Source organism: Anolis carolinensis, chromosome 1, assembly GCF_035594765.1.
Source record: "Anolis carolinensis isolate JA03-04 chromosome 1, rAnoCar3.1.pri, whole genome shotgun sequence".
Classification (NCBI taxonomy): Eukaryota; Metazoa; Chordata; class Lepidosauria; order Squamata; family Dactyloidae; genus Anolis; species Anolis carolinensis.
In genome coordinates this window covers 58,998,221-59,015,981 of record NC_085841.1, presented here as the reverse complement: position 1 = coordinate 59,015,981, position 17,761 = coordinate 58,998,221, and the positions used below count along the sequence as shown (strand labels likewise).

General features: G+C 38.1%; 1 long non-coding RNA gene across 1 annotated transcript; it reads left to right on the top strand.

Annotated features, from left to right (window-relative positions):
* The first annotated feature begins 6,511 nt into the window (after nt 1-6,511).
* Nucleotides 6,512-15,331, top strand: LOC134297484 (uncharacterized). The gene is made up of 5 exons (XR_010004244.1): nt 6,512-6,885; nt 10,038-10,625; nt 12,392-12,482; nt 13,550-13,693; nt 13,796-15,331. It is a non-coding gene; the product is annotated as an uncharacterized LOC134297484 (long non-coding RNA).
* Nucleotides 15,332-17,761: the final 2,430 nt, after the last annotated feature.

Below are 17,761 nucleotides of genomic sequence, written 5' to 3'. Positions count from 1 at the left end.
GAAAAAGATTGTCATATCTGCAACCAAAAGATCCAGCATGAACTTCCAAAAGTTATTTAAACTCATGGATAGGAAGAAAAGGCGAATTACTACTGTTAAGTCAACTAAAGTTAAGAAAGCCAGGAAAGTTAAACTCAAGTCCAACCCTGAGCTCAAGAAGGAAGAGTTACTAACACTGGCCAACTTGGGATAAGCTCCAGAAGTAAACCAAGGAAACATGCTTCTGTCAAACCAATCTGGGGGACTAGACGACCTGCATGAACTAAACAGATTTTTTTCAATGAAGTGAACTGCAGCAGTTTGCTTGTGTCTACTGGGAAGGAAAAATTTCAACATCTCCTCTTCTTTCTCTGCTGCTCAGATAAATAAATGCAAATTACTTTAGTATATCAGTAACTAAGCCAAGGCCAGAAAGAAAAAGTGAGAGAGGGAGAGAGAAACTGGGACACTTATTCCAGACAATTAGATATATTGTAGTAAAACTGTATTGTAGCACTTATTTCACATGCCAGTAAGGTAATGCTCAAGATTCTACAATGTAGACTCCCGCAATACATGGAAAGAGAGTTGCCACATGTACAAGCTGGGTTTAGAAAAGGCAGAGGAACGAGAGACCAAATTGCCAATATCCGCTGGATAATGGAAGAAGGCGGGGAGTTTAAAAAATCTATTTCTGTTTTATTGACTATTCTAGAGTGAAGGAAGATAGACACTTTTGAACAGTGGTGTTGGAGGAAAATTCTGAGAGTGCCATGAACTGCAAGAAGATCCAACCAGTCCATACTCCAGGAAATAATGCCCGGCTGCTCACTGGAGGAAAGAATATTAGAGACAAAGATGAAATACTTTGGCCACATAATGAGAATACAGGAAAGCTTGGAAAAGAGAATGATGCTGGATAAAATGGAAGGAAAAGGGAAAAGGGGCCTACCAAGAGCAAGATGCATGGATGGTATCCTTGAAGTGACTGGCTTGACCTTGAAGAAGCTACGGGTGGTCACAGCTGACAGGGAACTCTGGCATGGACTGGTCCATGAGGTCACGAAGAATTGGGAGTGACTGAATGAATAAACAACAACAACAACAACAACAACAACAACAAAGTAAAACTGTGTGTTGTCAATGCAAATAATATCATGCTTGTATTAATATTCACTTTCCAGAAGACATACTTCTAGGAATTCAGCTTTTTTAGATGTGGAGATGTATGTTTTATCCAAATATAATTGGAATAGTACAACATAAAGTCTTTCATCCCCTTTCATCTAGTCTACTAGAATAAAAAAAAAGTAACATTTCATGGTTGGCCAGGCAAGCTCTTCTTCTCATTCATGTCCTTCAGAATAATGGTGAATATTTTTGACAATGTTGAAAACCCACCCTCTTTCAACATGGTTTTTAATGTACAAGAATTGGGAAACTGAAGTATTTTTAAGTCTAATGTTTTCATGATTTTAAGTATGGGGGAAAGCAATATTAGAAAATGACACTTTAAAAGAAAAGGATAGGGAAGAGGAATTAGAGCCAGTGCTGGACTAGGGATTCATCTATATTGTAAAATTAACCCAGTTTGATACCACTTTAACAGCTGCTATAGAATTCCGGAATCCTATAGTTGCATTCTTTAGCCAAGAAGACATTGTAAAACTAAACTCCTATAATTCTATAGCATTGAGCCATGGCAATTTAAATGGTATCAAACTAGATTAAATCTACAATGTAAATGTACCCTTGAGCTCCAGGAAACAAGGATTTAATTTCCTGCTCAGTCATGGAAACTCAATGGGTGGTCCTGTACAAGTTTTACCAGATAGTAGTCACCACTGCACAATAATTTCCAGTCCAAAATTTGGTTCCTTTCCTTTCTTTCCTTTCCTCATATAATCATATTAATCCTCCTTCCTCCTAATTTTCCCTTCTCATCTCTTCTGTTAAAAAACAGAAATGGAGCCAATTGGGGTTCTCCCTCCTCACTACTCTTCCCCTCTCAGAGGTAAGACAAGGTTTTTTTAAAAAAAACAACAAAACCAAAACAAAACCAGAAACTGGTGAATCTAAGGAACAACTTTTCCTCTCATAATGATTGCACCCTTCATTTTTACAAAAAAGGCATAAAATGTGCCCAATCATTATGCTGTGAAATGCAGGAATACACTGGATGGAGAAAAGGGGAAACCTTGTTTGAATCAAACCCTTTCTTCTTTTGATAGTGACTAATCACATCTACTAATACATAAAGGAAACAAAGCCAAACACTTATAGTTTATTATTTGAGTTAAAGTCTGCAGCAGGCTCTAGTAGAGTATCCTTTTCTCCTCTGAGAAAGTATTTTCACAGAAATAGTTCCAGAATTGAGGAAAACCCTGGCCAGACTTTTGCTCACTCTCAGAAATTCTACAATTCTTTTTTCTCCATATAATTTTTATTGCAAATATATGAGGAATGGGAAGGGCTACAAGAGTAGTTATAGAATGGGGGTATTTTTAACATCTTACATTACTTTTCTAATCTAAAGCAAAAGAATAGAAAAGTGGGTGTACAGTGTTTAGAAACAAAACAGATGAGAAAAGTTAAGAAATAGAAAATAGAAAGTTCTAACTAACACTTCTTGCTCTGTCTCTGCTGTCTTCTTCATAATACAAAATATATATTTTGTCATAATTTTTTTTTATCTCTGGTAAATTAACTTTCCAGGATCCCTTGGATATCATTAGGGATCCTATTATTCTTTTCACTAACTTCATTTTTTTTCTTGTTATACCTACATCCCTGTACTACTAATTTTCCCTTGATGCTATGGAAAACCAATATTTTCATTTCATTTCTTCTTTTAAATAGTCAATAAAAGGTCATTCTGCTTAATTTTTAAAACTATTGAGATGAAATTTGCCAGAATGGAAGCAAATATTCATAACTGTTTTCCTATTAAGTTTCATAATGTTTGACCCTTCCACTGATTTTTTGGGAATTTTCAAACAACATTTTTTAAAACGCAACCAGAACGATGATCCCTCTTCCTTCCACCCTGATTGGCTGAGAGGCATGCCAACATGGCTTCACCTCTCAGAGGGGCTACAGCTACATCTGAAGACATCAGAGACAGACGAAAAAAAGGTGCTTTTTGATTCAAATTCTTAATATTAGGAAGGCAGTGAGCAGATGTTTCAAAACTCGCTTCAAAAGTGCTTTTGAACCGAATTTGAAACTAATTTAATGGACTAACGAAAAATTTGCCTAACCCTATTATTTAGCAAGGATATTACATCAGTTCAAGGGATGATAGATGAGACAAACTGGTTCTTTGGGCTTCCTCATTTTGTCTGAACATTTTCTGTGCACTTTTGGTACATTTTTAAATATGAACATTAATATCCTTCAAGTAAAAAAATGTTCTAGAGCAAAAATGTCTGCAGCTTTTTGGCTTCAGAACAATATCACAAAATTCCAATGAAATCACAAATTTCACTGCAGAAATGCATTTGGATTCATTTATCTGTAATCCCTAAACCAACAAGTTAAGAGCCTATGCAAATTCATAACTCATGTATTCAGGAGAACATACTGAAAGGAAGAGATGTTAGGCGGGAAATTAGCTGACCCAAGATGTGTTTTTTTAAATGTTTTTATTTCTGAAAATCATACAGATAACAATGCATTACAGTACCAACTTTGACATTCTATAAATCAATATAGAGGACAACAGTTTTGTGACTTAGTTACATGTTCAGTTTGTACTTCAATGTAGATCAACTAGCTTTGCACAGCCATGTGTTGCTGCGGCATGGAAAATAAAGTAATGAGAAGTAGGCAGGCTTTGAAGCTGCAAGGCTATTCATTCCTATGTATTTGTTTAGGTTTTTTTTATTGGAGGTCATACCTTGGATGACCAGCTCTTGCCTTTTTGCATGGGTGTTTTTTTCCCTTGTGCAGTTTCTCAAGGGGCTCCTGACTCCATAGCTGGGCCTCATTCGCCGCCTGGCTCCAGTAGAAGCCAGAGGGAGGGAGGAGGAGAGCAGTCGGTGCCCTGGCCTGGCCTCGCAGTGGAAAAGTTCCCCCATGTGAGTGCTCCATTGGCTGGCCCAGCTCTCAGCACGGAGCAAGAGAGCCACCTCCGCCTGTCGTCATCCTCCTTCCTCCACTGGTCCCTCCTCCTCCATACTCTCATTCCAGCCTGGGCAATTGAGGACTCGTATGCCTCCATCAACTGGGCCGAGCAGCAATGCCGCCTCCTCCGCCATTGTCCTTCTCCCTCCCAAATAGTAATTTTATGTTTTCTTGTTGTAAAAGCGCAGACTGGATGACTATGTCTGTTGTTGTTTTATATATATATAGATTAGTTTCCCCTTAAATCCCCCCACCCTCATCTCTCCTCTGTTTTGCCTCCTGATCCATTAAAGATGTATTTTAATTAACCTTTTAGTGGTGCCACTACAATTAGCTCCCCCCTTCCTTTGCACATTATTAATCAGTGATTGGAATGGATACCCCTTTGGCTACTTCTGCCTCTTCCCAAGAGACTTTCCCCATTTTTTCCCACAAGATATGGGAATTTTAACCCTTATCCACCCATACATTTCAAGTGAGCTGGCATATGTAACATAAAAGGTGTTTTATAGGCAAGATTTTTTTATTTCACACAGGTATCTATGATATTTCTTCAATTGCAAGATGCAATCAATTGTAAGATGCACCCTAATTTCAGTATTGCCACCACAACTTGAAAATAGCTTTGAACTGTATTAAATCATAACTGTAGATGAGGCTTTAGATCACATTCAATCACACTGAAAAAAGAAGGATAGCCTCCTTAACTTGCTGCTTCATAGTGTGAAAAAGGCAATATAGTTCATTTGACATCCATGGAGAAAACCATGGAGAAAGTTCATCCAGTCTAAACCATGTTCCTATAAGATATCGCACTTTAAGTAACACTTCCACATACTTCTCTCTCAGTTGAAAGACTTCCTTTATGCCTCATGACACTGACCTTATAAAACCTCTGGTCTAGAACTATCTGAAAATCTTCACTCTTTATACTAAATTGGGTTCCCTAGTCCTTAGCTTATATCCCACTGCTTCATAAACCTAATCAAAATCTAATCATCAATCCTTTGCTTATCTGGAAATAAACCAATTACTTAGTGACTAAGATAGCTATAGTATACCATAATTATTAGGGATGTGCAACATTTCAATTCTTCTCTGTAAGTCATATCTAATTCATTTGATCTGTGCATACAACATGATATCCAACGTGCAGGTGTTGCCCACACCAAAACATTAAGAATCAAAACTTTTTCCTGGTATTTTTGGGTAAGTTACATAAATGCTGTAACTCTCTATTATGCAGTTTTAATTTAGAGAGCAACCAAGCACTACCGGGAAGGGAAGCCAGCCATGCCTCTCAGCCAATCAGGGTTGAAGGAGAGAGGGAGAGAAGGCATTGCTCTTTAAATTCCTGAATGTCACACCACAGAATCCATTTGCGATCAGGAAGGGAAAGTTAAAACAGCTCTGCACCATGCCAGGTTCAGTTAGTTGCAGGCAGGCACTAGGGTGCTACTAGCACCGGGGAGAGGGGGGGGGGAAGAGAGAGAGAGTGTGTCAGCAATAGCTTAAAGCTGAGGCTTTACTGTTTGCTTCTTTCAGGGGATGGGTGTGCAGCTTTTGCTTTTCATCTCCCCCCCCCCCCAGCATTTTAAGGGTATCTCTTCTAGTGACTGACACAACCATACAAGTTTTTTTTTAAAATTTTGCTTTCTGAGATTCAGTCCTCAAAGAGAGGAATAAATCCAAATTTATTTAATGCTTAGACCATAGGTCTTTCGCATGCAAGACAAGCAAACAAATACACAAAAGCCAGACCATCAAATACAATATAAAACATGCCATTAAAACCCTATATAAATCATGAAAACATTAAAATGCTGCAAATATCAATGTCAGGATATGCCCTTCAAATACTACATAGTTCATGGATTAGCACCAACATAATTAAAAACAAGATAAAACCAAGTAAGTACAGCATTATTAAAACTTAAGCAGGGAAGACCTTAGATATAAACAACCACTATTAGTTAAAAGCATCCCCAGCACAGTCAACTGTGATATCGGAGATTAGTCTTGCACAGATTCTCTGTGCTGCTAGGGCAAAAAGGGCCACCTTATGAGTAACCATAGGGTTAGTGTCAGAGAGAAGGTAGAAAATCCTTTCTGACACCATATTTATTAGGAGGGGATAAAGAATAGGTCCCAGAAGTTTAGTTCTTGGCTCCGAATACAGAGGGCAGGAAAACAAATAGTGAGGCAAATCCTCAATTTCCGAGGCCCAACACACACATAAACGAAGAGCCAGAGGGATGCCTGTATATCTACCATTAATCACGGCTGTGGGCACACTTTCCAAAACTTAGGTAAGCCTTCACAGCCCTTCGTTTCCAAAGGTTTTTTTTTAGGAAGGCACAATTCTTTTTTGGTTCATTTTGAGAGTATCACTATCTTCTAGGGCTCTTCTGGGGTTACTGTCTGTGCCTGTGTTGTGTGTGTTGGTTGCCACTAAGTCCAAAATCCTTTTGGGGAGAGACAAACTATAAAGATTCCCTGTGTTTTGGGAGACCTTGTTCTGAAATGGAGGTCTCCATCTGTTTTTAAATAATACCTTTCCGGTAAGAAAGAATAAGCATTTTTTTCCTGGCACTGAAAACGTTTGGGCTGCACAGAAAGTAACACATCAAACCATAAGAAAGTTTGGGATATTGGCTGCCTAACCTCCTGCTTTTTCTGTTCCTTGCCTTAGGACAGACAGAAGGAAGCCCTTCCAGAGCAGGAGGTGGAGATGCAAGGGCAGGAACCGGGACCTGCCAAGCGCCTCACTGCTGCTCAAAGGTTTGCAAAGCCACTGTCATTTAGCTTGACCGTGACACTACTTTAATTGCCTGACTCAAAATGCTATGGATTTCTGGGAGATCTAGTTTTACAGGGTCTTCTGTATTCATCTTGTGGGTCCTGAAGTAGAGGTGGAATACCTGGTGGAATACCTGGTGGAATACCTGGAAACACGTGACATATAGTACTGGTGTGCTGCCTCAAGTTGTAGGTGGAGAAAATAAGTTATAGCCATAGTTCAGCTAGTGGACCTGCAGATTCCTAGGAAATACCTCTCTATTGGCATAACTCTGTGGACCACATTTGTTGTTTTCAGATAAAAATGTATTTATTTTCCCATTTTCACAGTGGTTCTGTGAGGATACCTTTGGGATTCCTTTAAAGGAGATTTTATTCCTAGAAACATTGAGAATTTACTAAAAGTCGGTGGATGACCCAAACATTCTGACACTTGATGGGCTTGCTTGCAGTAGACAATGTGTCTTGTCCTCCAAGTGTGGACCCCACCCCACCCCACTCCACTCCAGCCAGCTATAGCAGCTAAAAAAGATTTAATCTTTTGACAAAAATTTTAAAATTCTCCCCAAAATGTGCTAATCTTTCTGAAACTTGGGGGGTGGGTGGACTGATGCTCTGGTTATGTTATGTAATTGTAGGAAAAATCAAGGACATGGTTCTTGTAGTTTGTTTTGATTTTTATTTTGTAAAAACCTAAAATATTCCTCCAAAATCAATAGAAATGAAATGTTCTGAATATTTGGGGGGGGGGGCTGTGTTACATATGTTCTACCATTATGGCAAGTTTCACCCCAATAGCTCTAAAAATGAGTGAAAAAAGAGCCCCGGAAGCTCCCCAACACAATTACTTAACAAAATAGTAACAAAAAATTTGTTACTCTCATTATAGTAACGAAATGGACACTTACAATATTTTAGAAACACTTTAGAAATGACTCGCCGGCACACCTAATTTTGTTATGAGTGTTGAATCATTTTTTTTATTGATCACACATGCCTAACAATTAGATAAGCTGCTTCTTTCTTAAACAGACATTTCACACACACTGTGTAAAAAGGACAACCTCTGCCATAGCTAGCTCCAACAGTGGCTGGAAAGTCAGTTGGGGAAGATAAAGGTCAGCAGCTCCCACTAGTTTCCCCAGTTTAGTTCAGTCTTTCTTGATGATAAGCCTTCAGCAGAGAGAGCTAATCCTCAGCAGTCTGAGCAAGCTGAGACAAATATAGAAGAATCAGTCAGATTCCAATTTTAGAATGCAGAAGAGAGTGTGCAGAATCTTGCAGGTCCACAAGATTAGCAGAGAAATGAGAATTCAAGAAGCAACAGCTAAGATCTTAGGATAAGACGGCTCAGTCTGAAGGCTTGTAGCAGTCAACATTGTTGTTCTTTGACTGAACCTAGATGCTGCTACTCCTGGACACTTGGTTTTTTTGGACTTGGGTTATTGTTTATCTTAGATCTGCTCTTGTAATTCTCCAGCTTTGACCCCATTAATTGAACTTAGACTACAGTTTTGGACTATCCTTATTTGTTATTGTTTGGATTTTGTGCTTTGACTTCAGTGACTGAACTTAGACTACAACCTTATGTATTGTTTTGAACCTCGTACTTTGAGTTTAGAACATTGATGTTTGCTTTGTTACATGAAGTCTGGCATTTTCCTTGTGAACTATGACTCTGATATTTAGCATAATTGCAACAACCTCTGTCTGGGACCCTGGAAAACAAATTAGCCAGAATACTTAAGAATACTCAGCAGTTATAGCAGTCTGATAACACTTTTATCTTCCATGGTTTCATCATATATAATGCTGGGATTTTTAGGCTGATGAAATACTGAGCATTCTCTGTAAAGGAACTGTAGTCAGTCCACTGAACTACACCACTCCAGGATATCTTGATAAGGTGCATAGAATTATATAACCAGAATATATATCACAGGGTATCTAGTCCAACCCTTCCCATTCACAGAAATATACAGATAGAGCATGTCTGAAGATGTTCACCCAACCTCAGTTTAAAGACATCCAGTGATGGATTGCACATCACATCCTGGGATAAGATAAAGGGCAAAGGCGGATTAAAAAACTAGATAGTGTGGTTAGGCTTATCTCAAAGAATACAGGAAATGAAAAAGAAAGAAGCAATCGATGCCCCATTAGATAAATAGATAGATAGATAGATACCGTGTTTCCACGAAAATAAGACAGTGTCTTATATTAATTTTTACTCCCAAAGATGCTCTATTTTCAGGGGATGTCTTATTTTTTCATAAAGAAAAATTCACATTGTTGAACAAAAAAATGAATCTTTATTATATACTGTACAGTAGTTGTCATCATAAACCAGCATAACCAGACAAACTGTGAATCCTATCAAGAATTTCTTGTTACTATCAATATTTCCATGTACAACACTTTATGGTACATACATTTACCAATCCTGCATGCTCTGGTGTTCTGTTCGGCGGGCATGTTTCCAAACAAAAACTTTGCTAGGTCTTACTTTCGGGGGAGGCCTTATATTTAGCAATTCAGCAAAACTTCTACTAGGTCTTATTTTCTGGGGATGTCTTATTTTAGGGGAAACAGGGTAGATAGAATCATTAGCTGGAAAATAGAAAGAGAAATGAATTATTGGGGAAATATATAAGGAATTACAAAGCAAATTTCCCTTCTCCTTGATGAGTGTATTTTACTCTTTGATGCACACAGAGTGCATTAGGACTTTATTGAAAGGGTAGACAAACCAGGTGACAGTTCCTATCACATGAAGCCATACACATGTCACTGCCTCCTTCCCATGATCAGCCCATCTCTTTTTTATTTTTATTTTTATTATTCACTTCACAAAATACAAAGGTACAGGAATACTATTGAATATTTATACCTCAGTATGATCAACTTATCCCTTGACAGCCCCCCTCCCCCACAATAGTTCACAATTCAACAATTATGCCGCACTTACATTTATGTGATGAGTCCATTTTGTTTCTGTGTGCAGGCATGTCAAATGTAAAGTGATGTGAAGGAGCACAAGTCTCCTCTCTCCCCATCCCAAACACGATTCCTGAGCTGTCAGTTTTCTGTTTTATATTTTACAGTTATACTTGCCTTTCTTTTTGTTTTCCTAGAATGGAGAAATTGCTTTAAAATCAACAAATTATGAAGCAGTGGAAGTGAGGTGAGGTAGGGTTACAAAGGTATGTGGAAGTATGATCATGCGCCCATGGATAGTTGAATCAGTGTAACTGTATAAATTGAAATAGGTACAATCTCGAAGGTGCTCATCCCAATATGTTCTCAGTTAGTTAGTTAGAAATGCTTTGCATGTAACTCCATGTGTTTTACTGTGTGCATGAAAAAATCTTCTTTCTGAATATGTGGTCATTGAAATCCACTGAAAGGTTAACTCATAAGTGGTGGGACTGGCTGAAAAGCTGAGTTATGGTCATGTTGTATATACAGAGTGGAAGACATGTGCTTGCTTTCTTCCTCTTCTCTTCTCCATAAAGGAGGACCTGTTGTCATGTTGACCTCTAAGGAGGATGAGCTCATGCATCATGAGCTATGTGTTCGTGAGTATCCTGAAACCTGAAATAGACTGTGTAAAACTGAACAAACTGAAATAAAGTCTTCAAAGTATTTTTTGGATGATACGGAAAGTTCCAGTGTTAAGATATAAGCTTCAGGAGCTGAACCGTATGTTACCCTTCTAATTGGTAAGTTGTGGGTAAAGGACTCTGCTTATGTTTGGCTGTATAGATCTACTTGCCTTGGAACTTTCCATCAAAGTACTGCATTAAGGTGGTGGTACATGCCTAATTAGCAGGGTTGTTGTGACTGTTGATCCTAACTCATGCTGACATATGTATCCACTAGCTATAGTAGTGTGACTGGTGTGGAATGGCAGGTTCCTGTAATAAAGCCCTGAATCTGTCTGCATAATAAGTTCAATTTGTTGTGCTGACATCCATCCTGTAAAAAGGAAGGTTCTTGAAATTAACCTGACTGCTACTGTGTATTTGCCTTACAGCTTCAGCTTTCAGTTAAAAAATTTAACCCTGAAACTCCGACTTGTACTAGACTGTTATTTCTCCTGAGATGTTAGGCTTTCATCTCCCCACTCACAAGGGCTTGCATGGGGCCAAGAGAAAATGTCAGAGCATGCTCCAGCCAAAGCTAGGTTTTCAGGAAGAGAGCAGTGTTGAGCACTTGCTTAGACATGGTCATTAGAATCAGTGAGCCATTTAAATAAATGTAAAATCCTAAATATTCTTATATGACTGCACAAATCACGTATATTTGGGAAGACATTTACAGACTAAAGGGCATTAGTGCATGTCTGGTACATTTCCATCTCTTGTTGAAATCCAGGCCCTGGTATATCTGAAGGTATGTTTGCGATGGAAGGAGACACATTCATTTAAGGCCAACCATATCTTAAAGAGCTCTATTCTAAATCTCTATTGTAAGGAGAATCCATACCTAAAGCAGATTATGGACAGTAATGTGTTTTTCCTTTGAGTTTATGGATACTCTATGAATAGGTGTGAATAATATTAATGAAATGTGATAAGTGTTTGGATTAAACTGTGAATAACATAATATGGTTCAACTCCATGAAATTGTTCAGCTGATTTGTAATGACTTGTCACTACTAGACCACAGAATGAGCTGTCAAGTAGTTTTCTTTTAATTCTCAGAAGAAAACATACCCATCCCCATTGCATAGATGCCCCAAGTGATAACCTGTGAATGGGATTTGTATAATTACTGGAGTACACTGATACCCAGCTTAAACACATTATGATATTTTCCATTTGGGGAAAAATCTACATAACACAACAGTCAAGAATGAAGTGAAATGTGTTTAGTGATATTATCTCAGCCCTTAAGGAACTGAAGTACACAAAGCATACAAAAATAATTTCATGGGATCAGCAGATTCCTACTCGGGAGAGAAACAGAGCTGTGCTTGCACAGAAATGGAATTATGTCTCATGTTTCCTCATAGCAATTAGGAACATCTGCAAAATTGTAGAAAACCCACGGAAATACAGTAAGCCAGCCAGAGCTTAAGCAGCAAATAAACATATCTATTGTTCAACAGGTAGAAAATAAAATCCTTGAGTATTAGCTGGCGATGGTTCTCTCCTTTTTTATTCATCCAGCAGAATAGTAGCCAAAAGCCAAGGATTAAATGTAGGCACCATTTAAAATAAGTCAGAAAACAATAAGTAATAAAGTTGTGTTTGTAAGAATAGATGAATTGCACTTTGACTTCAAAAAGAGCCCAACATATTGCACAGATCTCCTCAGCCATAGATTCTAGGTAAGTTTACATACTTGGACTGCCAATAATGTCAGTATCTTGGTAGAAAATATATAAAATATTACTGGATGTCTCTACAGGAGTACAACATTTAAAACAAGTCAAAAAAAGTAAATAATGAAAGCTGTGTTCATATTTTGACTTCCTTTCTAGGAAATATGAGGAATTAGATGAATTGTGCTTTGCCTTCGAAAAGAGCTTGGCTCTGCAGTTGTATGAGTGTCAACACATATATAGATTCCAGGTAAATTTATTTATTTGAAGTGCTAATAGAATCAGTATCTCTGAGGAGCAACTATGGCATTTGTAATTGGATGTCCTTACATAAGTACAACATTTACAGCCAGGGAAAAACACAATATGACTAGTTATTCAATTATAACTGGTGCTGGGAAATGGGACAATTTGGTGGCAGTGGTGGAGGTGGCGAGGTTGAACTATTTCTACTGCACAATTTTAAAGCTGCTCCCTACCATCTTGAAATGTTACAAATATTTTTTGGGGGGGCACACTTGGAGTCAGTTTAATCCCAGAAGCTAGCATGGTGTACGGACTAAACCCCTTCCTTGATGTGCCACAGTCCCAGAGTTGATCATAATTGCAACCTGTTCATAGAGTCATAGAATTAAAAGAGACCCCAAGGGCTATTCAGTCCAACCCCTGCCATGAAGGAACACATAATTAAGGCATTCCCAGCCTCTGTTGTGCTATTATGTTTTTCATGAATTACCATAAAAGAATGATGATGATAAATGTTTTTATGCTTCAAGTGTTTGGCTTTCCTTACATGCCTCAGAACAAGTGCGACCACGTGTCCTCTTCTACAGAGTACCTTCTTTTAGACCAGGGGTTCCCAAACTAAGGCCCACAGGCTGGATGTGGCCCTCCAAGGTCATTTATCCACACACGCTCTAAACTTTAGACTTAGGGTTGCCCTAAATCTGAAATGACTTGAAGGTGCACAACAACAAATCTTAATTAACCTGACTATCTCATCAGCCAAAATCAGGTTTCCACTTCTGATTGAAATACTGTTAAGTTTGTATTGGTTAAAATTGTTCTTCATTTTAAATACTGAATTGTTCTTTCATGGGTTTTTTTTTTTTGCACTACAAATAAGATATATGCAGTTTGCATCAGAATTTGTTCATTTTTTTTTCAAACTATAGTCTGGTCGTCCTACAGTTTGAGGAACCAAAACCAGTCCTCTGCTTTAAAAAGTTTGAGAACCTCTGTTCTAAATGAAGGACTGCCAGAAGATCAACTTCTTTTAGTGTATACATATTTCAAAATGTCATTCTTCTTTTCAAGACCTGTGTATGCCTCAGGATGGAAGAAATGCAACAAAACTGCCCTCTTACACATCTTTTTGAGAGTTTGAAATGAAATGAAATCATAAGCGGCCTGCAGAGCTGGGGCTGCATATAGTCCTCATCCTGATTACAGAATTCTTAGGTGATTCAAATTTCTAGCAAGGGAATCTGCCCCTCCCCTTATTCTGTGTAGGAATGAGTGGAGAAGAAGAAATAATACAATTCCCTTTTCACTTTGACTTAGGAATATAAAAACTTGGTGATGTTCACACTTCAACACAAAAGGTATGACTCTATAGAGTAGCCACCTAAGAAAATGAGAGCAAATGTGATGTTTTTCAAACTTTGAGCCTGCTTTCAGAAAAAGGTATGTGGTGCATGAATGCATGTTTTTTTCTGTTCAAAAAGCAATGTTTTAAAGTGGGAAACTGTATCTGTGCAGGGGGAAAATATACTTTTTCAGATCTGATTTTTCCCTAGAGAAGTCTGAAAGTGCAAATAGTAATTGAAATTGCACTAAGACACTTGTATTCTTACACAGAAGTGAGAAAACCAAGGTGTTACATTTGTTAATAGGCCCAGTCCTGACACAACAACATACTATCAAAAGATATGGCCTTGACAGAATATAGATTTCTCCATCTTTCTTTAATCATAAAATCATAGAATATTAGAATCATAAAGTTGGAAGAGATCTCATGGCCATCCAATCCAACCCACTGCCAAGAAGCAGGTAAATTGCTTTCAAAGCACCCCCAACAGATGACCATCCAGAGTCTGCTTAAAAGTCTGCAAAAAAGGAGCCCCCACTACACTCCAGGGCAGGCTAAACAGCTTTCACAGTGAGGAAGTTCTTCCTAATGTTCAGGTGGAATCTCCTTTCCTGTAGTTTGAAGCCATTGTTCTACATTCTAGTCTCCAGGGCAGCAGAAAGCAAGTTTGCTCCCTCCTCCCTATGACTTCCCCTCACGTGGCTTCTCCGGACACATTCCAGCTTGTCAACACCTCCCTTAAATTGCAGAGCTTAGAATTGGACACAGTATTCCAAGTGTGGTCTGCTCCTGGAAGCTATTCCTTTTCTGGTATAGTTCTTAGTAGATGTCATTCTTAATGACATTTGTAGGAAACACCTGTTTAGATGGGGAGTAGAATCCTGTTGATTCTCCTTGACCTCTCACTGGCTTTTGATATCATTAACCTAAGTGCCCTTCTAGAATAGAGTTTGTTGTGGGTGAAACCACATTGTGATGATTCTTCTTCAGCTTGTTTGGCTATTTCCTCAAAATGTTGTGGGTATTCTTTTTGACCCTGTGGCATTTATGTTTTGAAGATACACAAAGTTTTCTGTCAGCCCCCTGCTGTTCAATATCTATATGGAACTGCTAAGTGAGAACATCAAAGAATTTGAATGTTTTGATCTGGATGATAAGCAATTCTGGTTCTCTTTTTCTCCTCTCAACTAGTTAAAATGCAGGGTTCTAGGTCAGTGGTTAGCAATAGTAAAGGAGTGGGTGAAGGCAAATAAACAAACAAACCCTATATCCATGCATTGTTATAGATACAGGCATGTAGCCGGGGGGAGGGGGGCTTGAGGAGCGTCAGTCCCCCCCCCCCCCGAAATTCTCAGGGTGGTCTGCGAGAAGGCCTTATTGGTATTATTTAAGCTGTTATGTTTATTCATATCATGATCTGATCACCATGCTCAATATATCCCATATGCATGGGGGTATTGGGATAATGATACAAAAGGTTTGCTAGGGTAGATCCTCTCTCACTCAGACTCAGCAGCCCCCCCCCCCCCCCCCCCCCCGAATGAAAATCCTGGCTACGGGCCTTTATAGATAGATGTATGTTCCTTTGGCAAATATATAATGCTTAACCAGGACACTATATGGTGAAACTGCAATATGCATCCCGCCACCAGATGCCAGTGATATCTGTGGGAAAATGTAAAATCTGAGTTGAGAGGATATAATTTTTTTTTTAAAAAAAGAACATATGTTTGGAAAATTGTCTAAAGGTGTTATCATTAGTAGCTGGAGAACTGTGAAGGTTGTAGTTTATTTTTTTTTCTGAACCTTGTATATGTTTCTGCTTTATTGTTCTTGAGTTTTTTCAGAAATGATTCCCACCAGTGTTCCTTCTCCCTATTGAATTGGAGATTTATTTTACCTTATATGGAAACTTGTGTTGTTGTTGTGATTTGATTTGAATTGATTTGGTTTGCCTTCGGGGCATTTCCAACTTACAGTGACACAATGGCAAATCTATCAAGATGGTTTCTTGATAACATTTGTTCAGAGATTTTGCTATTGCTTTCCTCTGAAGTTGAGAGAGTGTGACTGATTCAAGACTACACATTAGACTTCCATGACTGAGCAGGGATTTGAATCCTGTTCTTCTGGAGTCCACTATTCAATTCATTGCATCATATCTACTGGTCCACATACATCCCTACATTCATGTTTATGCATATTTGTTTTTTAATCATACACATTTTAATTATAGAGGCAGTCCACAAGTTATGAACAAGATAGGTTCTGAAGGTTTGTTCTTAAGTTGAATTTGTTTGTACGTTGGAACAGGTACCTTTTTAAGTGTAACTTTTTCTCTTTCTCTCTCCTGTGGAGTTTTGAGTTTGTTCTGCTGTCTGTGCTCCTGCTCAGAGGATTTCACCTCACTTCCTGTCCCTGTGATAGATGAATTTTGAAAAAAAAATGGCTTGTTGTGGAAACAAGGATTGGTAAGAAAGCTTCAGTAGGTCCACCTTCAGTAGGTCCATCCTCAGGAGGTTCAAAAAAGGACATTTCCATAATAGAATGTGAACTCAACAAAATTGTTCTTCAGTGCCCTAGTCTTTAGGCTCATTTGGGAACACAAACTTAAACATGCAAGTGCATCGATATTAACTTGAATAGGAAATAAGGAGTGGCTGATTTATGTTACAACTATTGCTACATCAGCTAACCCATCAAATTAATTTTGATGTGTGCCTTCAAGCTGAGAGAAAGGGACTTGTCCAGCTCACCCAGTGTGTTTCTATGGCTGACATGGGATTCAAATCCTAGTCTCCAGAGTCATAATCCAGCACACAAACCACTATACTATGCTAACTCTATCAATGTAACAAGCATAACAGAAAAAAGTAAATATAACCATGAACAGCAGTCTTTATGATCAATTGTCTCTCTAGGTTTTAATTCCTGAGCAGTAATGGAAGCTTTCCTTTTGTGGTCAGTCATTTCTCACTGGCTAAGACTTCTTTCTTGCTAGTTGTCCCAGCCAAAAACTGAGACCACCATGCTCCCGGAAAAAATTGGGTATTCCTTATCCAAAATATTGAGGTCTAGAAATTATTTGGATTCTTGCTTACTGTATTTCACATTTTGGAATATCTGTATTTTCAGGTGCATACACAGTGAGCTATCTTGGAAATGGGACCCCAGTGTAAACATGAAATTTATTTATGCTTCATATACAGATTACAAGCATTGTCTACTGTAATTTTAAGCAATATTTGTAATCATTTTACACATTAAACAAGGTTTGTGTGCATTGAAACATCAGAACACAAAGGTATCAACCTCAGCCACCCATCTGGACAATTTCAGATTTTAGAATATTTGGGGGTTTAGAATTCTAGATAAGGGAGGCTCAATCTGCATTTAAAAAAATGAAATTGATTTCTCACTTCAACTGCATGAGGCAGTCTCTAGTATTGGTATTCCACTTCCAGAATTGTAGGTTCAAAATAAACTAAAAATGTACTTTCTCCTCCCATGGAATCATTCAAAATTACTCTTCAATCTTTTCCCAGGAAGCACTGATGGCAGAATAGCAGAAGAAAAGAATGGAATTTTCCTCTATGGCCATCAACAAATCATTATAATCAAACATCTGTTATAGAAAAAGGACAGACATACATATTGATAGGTCTAGCATTTTGAGTTTAATTTTAATAATTTCAAAAATCATTTGATTGTTACTTGCTCTCATAAGTAATTTTTGTCACTGTTATTTACCAGGTCTCTCAAGCAAACAATCTTACTTGTTCCATAGCTATATTAGTTTAAATTATGGTTTCAGTTCCTACTACATATTTGTATGCTCAAAAGGATATTGTCTTTAAGCATCACATCTCCTATTGTCCAACCCAATCAGTATTTGTATGTTTTTTCTACTGATGCCAACAAATCTGTATAGCAGAAAT